Source organism: Octopus bimaculoides, chromosome 13 (genome assembly GCF_001194135.2).
Source record: "Octopus bimaculoides isolate UCB-OBI-ISO-001 chromosome 13, ASM119413v2, whole genome shotgun sequence".
NCBI classification, from domain to species: domain Eukaryota; kingdom Metazoa; phylum Mollusca; class Cephalopoda; order Octopoda; family Octopodidae; genus Octopus; species Octopus bimaculoides.
Genome location: NC_068993.1, coordinates 1913405 through 1918404, shown reverse-complemented (window position 1 = coordinate 1918404; position 5000 = coordinate 1913405). Strand labels below are relative to the sequence as shown.

Genomic DNA, 5000 nt, shown 5'->3' with positions numbered 1-5000 from the left:
AAATGTGTATGTATATATATATATATATATATATATATATACACACACTTATTAATATTTAGCAGAAACAACAGAGTGGCTTAAGAGCTGAGCATTTATAAAACTGTATATATATATATATATATATATATAAATTACATATAAATATATATACGTATGTATATGTACATATGTAGTGTGTGTGTGTGTGTGTGTGTGTGTGCGTATATGTACATATACATATACGCACGCGCACATAATACACCCACACAAACTCACACACAAGCGCTCGTGCAGTAACTTTTACCAAGACTGTCGCACGGAATGGAGCCTTGCAGCGAATCGTTTCCCCGGGGTTTCAGTTTGACATTTACATTGATTGGCAAACATATCTGCGGAATACTCAACTTTTTATTTGTTATGAGTAGGAAGTTGATTGGATCGAACGAAATCTTGTTCCTCATCGAAACTGGCGAATGAGCCAAATAGCAGAATTTCCACCTCTTTCCCTTACTTCATTCAATTTTATCTTTATTGTTTCCTATTCCCAGATTGTCTCCCTTCCCTTTCAGGACCAGAATTAATCATATCGAATTAACATTACCTTCAGTGTAAATATAATTATTTAAACAGTATCTCTTTACACTTTTTTGTACATAAATTAATATCATCATCATCATCATCATCACCATGAACAACTATATCAACGGCATTATCATCCGTTGTGGTCGTCATCCTCATCATCATCAGCAGCATCCTCATGATATCAATGTTATTCCCTTCACCACCACCACCATCATCATCATAACCATTAATGTACTAACGATGACCTTCATGTCACTCGACTTGCAAGAAATAACAACCAAATCTCTCTTAAATCACACAGTGTTGTCGTTAAGACGACACGTTAGTCACTGCGACCCTTCTATCCAATAATATGGGATAGTCACGGATGGAAGTTCATTGATTATAGGTGTCACCTGAATCAAATCAAAAACAACAATGATGAGCATATGGTAGTGTCAGCAACAACTACATATTACTACTACTACTGCTGCTGCTAGGTTATCGTCAAAACTGCGATTTGCCAAGATTCTGTTGAAGAATCTAAGAACCAGGATATTTGTCCAAAACTTACGTAATTAAAATCTTCCAATACATTATTAATAATGAATATTTTCCAACTTAACACAATCTTGACTGTTCCAATTAAAAGTTCCGATGATAAACGAGAAGATTTGATCCTGAGATGAAATTTCATTAGAATTGGAATTACCAAAATGTAGAATTTAATTCATTTCTTTCACACCTCCAACGACTAGGCTCTCCTCATTTCGTTTCTAATTACAGGATTTTTTTCTTTTTTTTTTTTTGAGAATATATAAAATTATATCTATTCAGTATTGATTATTGATTAAAATATTTGGGAACATTTGACTTGGCAGGTAGAGGAAACGCATCACCCCAAAGAAACCAGAACTTAACTTCCAAAAACAGCCAACGCCAAGTGGAAGTCTCTAGAGAAATGGTTGTCTTGATGGTACCGTCCAACAAAAGTTGTAATAACTATGATGGTAGAGTGTATTTTAATACGAAGACAGGTGTTATTTAACAAGAATAGACAGAGAGACACACAGATAGATAGATAGATAGATAGATAGATAGATAGATAGATAGATAGATAGATAGATAGATATTCTGGACTTGGAACTGAAGCAGTTATATGGTGTAAAAGTCATTTTAATCATTAAATATTCACAAAGAAGCAATTACATTTATTTCTAATATATTTCTTGAGCTGTCAGATGTTTCGTTGATTGCCACCACGTGGTCACTGGCATAGTAGCTGTGTGTATGTATGTATGTGTACATATATGTATATATATATATATATATGTCTGTATATATATATATATATATATATATAAATTCAAAATTCAATAACGAATTAAAAGCAGCGTTGATATTGTAAAACATTATCATCTCCACATACTCAATATATGTGTTTTTTTTTCTTTTGTTCGCTGGTTAGCTGCGGATAGCGCTTGAGAGACGACTGAGTGTTATAACGTTGGGTGTTAAATCGCATGAAAGTCATAAACAGACGAAACAACATGCCTCGAACGAATTCAGGAATGGTGGATACCGATATATTTCCCCAGTTTTGTGGCTTATCGACATCACGTGCCTGAAGCAAACCGGGGAGACGAATCGAATCGCCAGTCTATGGCAACGCATAAATATTTAACCTCGCTTCAACTTGGAAGGTCTATCGGAACAAATTTTACTGCAATATATACGATGAGAGAAACTCTTATATTTCCTTTCATTACCCAAATGCACGCTTGTTTAATACTGCTTGCGTCGCTAATGTGTTTGTGTGTGTGAGTGTGTGTGTGTGTGTGTGTGTGTGTGTGTGTGTGTGCGTGTTTCTCTGCCAACTAAATGTGGCGCTCAGAGTTTTAATACAGCCTGTATATATTAGGTTGTTCCGAAAATAATGGCCGCTCTAAATGTTGTGTTTTGATACGCAATTTTATCATAGTATTTTAATTATGTTTTTGGTGGATTTCGATATACTTAATAATTGATGTATGCTCTTTTCCAGAGGGAAAACATTCTCGAAGCATAGGCGCCTTTAATTATGAACATGACAAACAAGGACCTTCGCTTTCTTTTCTTGCGTGAGTTCAAGCTTGGGCACAATGCCTCCCAAACTGCTGCCAATATCAACAGAGCATGGGGAGAGGGATTCACAAGTGATCGCAGAGTACGAAGGTGCTTTCAGAAATTCTGTTGTGGTGATGAGAGCCTTGAAGATGAAGAAGGTAGAGGGCGGCCATGCGGTCTTGACAATGAACAATTGAAAGCAATTGTTGAACAAAACCCACGTCAAAGTGTCAGAGAAATGTCTCAGGCACTTGGTGTCGGTATTGTAACGGTCTCACGCAATCTGCAGAAGATTGGTATGGTGAAATAGCTCGAGAAATGGGTACCGCATGAGCTCAATGAAAATCAACAAGTTCGCCGTTTTGAAATGTGCTCGATATTCTTTCTGTGAAACACCAAGGATCCTTTTCTAGACCGAATAGTCACTTGTGACGAAAAGTGGATCCTTTATGATAAACGTAAACGATCAGGTACAGTTCGGCTTGGAAAGGCTTAAAATACAATAATTAAATAAGAACTTGCCTGACATGACATTTGAAATTACCCGCAAAACACTCTGGAATGAACTATGAATGTATTAATCCTATGATGTAATTTATCAATAAACTTCATTGATCTTAAGTGAAAGCCATTTATCGATGATATTGATCGGTTTTACACCTGTGTATTCATTAATAATTTATTTACAATGAATACCTGCTGTTGGGTAAATCAAAGATTCGTTGAAGAATTCAGGAAATCGAGCAAACCCCACCGCCAAAGACATCAACGAGGGCGCCTCTATTTGGACGCTTACAATGTTAGAAATAGCAGCCAAAGCACTGTAAGATTACGCTCTGCATTCAGAAAAGGAATACGTTGGAGCACCTGGCCGAAATCTTCCTTATACATACGAATAAGAGGGGAAGGTCATGACCGGGACGCGTTTGGTCATCGAGTTTTTCAATCAAGGTTTGTCAGGGACAAAACACTGGCAACCACGCGGGTGCCTATATGTGGTCGCATTAACTTGCTAGAAACAGCAGCCAAATCTTCATGTGATTGCAGTACAATCACATACAAACTACATTTAAAACAAAATAAGAAAAGAACGACGGTAGTCACATGGTGCAACGAGGCACTAGACGTTGTTGTCACGGTTGGAATATATTTGGTCATTATTCGACTTGATCAGGACTGACCTAGCATTAACAACAACAACAACAGCGGCAGCAGTATTTGCCACACACCAGAAGTACCAAGTGGGAATATAAGAAAGAGTTCGATGGGATAACAAAAGGGAGCTCGTTATAAAGCTCGGCTCCTTCTTCGCCATCTTTTCTCGCCCTCCTTCTCCTCCTTTTCCTGTTTTCGCTTCTCTTTCTTGTTTTCCTTCCATTCGTCTCCTCCTCCTCCTCCTCCTTCTTCTTCTTCTTCTTCTTCTTCTTCTTCTTTTATTTTTCTTCTTCTTCTTCTTCAGTAGGTCACAATTATTGAATTTGTATGTCAGTTCACCACCACAAGAAGAAGAAGAAGAAGAAGAAGAAGAAGAAGAAGAAGAAGAAGAAGAAGAAGAAGAAGAAGAAGAAGAAGAAGAAGAAGAAGAAGAAGAAGAAGAAGAAGAAGAAGAAGAACAAGAAGAAGAAGATAGAGGAAGAAGAAGAAGAAGAAGAAAAGAAAGGAAATAGCAAAAAAGTCCCTGCCAAAGCGAAATCAATTAACAATCGCTCACCACACACACACATACACACACACACACTCACACACGCGCGCACACACACATTCTCTATCTACCTCTCTCTCTCTCTCTCTCTCTCTTCCTCGCTCTCTCCATCTTTCTCTATACTTTCTCTTTTTTTCATCACTCTTTCTTATTCTCTCTCCTTCTCTCTCCACTCTTTCTCTATTCGTCTCTCTCTCTCTCTCTCTCTCTCTCTCTCTCTCTCTCTTTTTTTTTTCTCTTTCATTCCCCCCTCTCACTCTCTCTCTTTCTCTCTAAATCCAGGCGATAAGCGATTCTTAAAGGAAAACTCGTCTACAATAATATTCCGATTTACTTCTCCACTAACAATGTGTGTGTATCATACCTTTAGACACAAACACACGTTCACATACACGTATATACGTACACTCACACACACACACACATATCTATGTGTGTGTGTGTGTGTGAGAGAGAGAGAGAGCGTGTGTGTGTGTGTGTGTGTGTGTGTGTGTGTTTGTGTGTGTGCATTTTGCTAGTGAGTGCACACGTACACAGATACGCGCGCCGCAGTAATAAATGCGTCAGCGAAAATGTGAAAACGCAAATGAGCACGCGCCAGCGACACGTGGTGTGCGTGCGTGTGTACGCTTGTGTGTGCGCTTGTACG

At 38.1% G+C, this 5000-nt stretch overlaps 1 long non-coding RNA gene across 1 annotated transcript in view; it reads right to left on the bottom strand.

The window, feature by feature from the left end:
• Positions 1–5000, bottom strand: part of LOC128249314 (uncharacterized) — a 283781-nt gene that overhangs the window by 277258 nt on the left and 1523 nt on the right. The gene's annotated exons all lie outside the window — the stretch shown is intronic.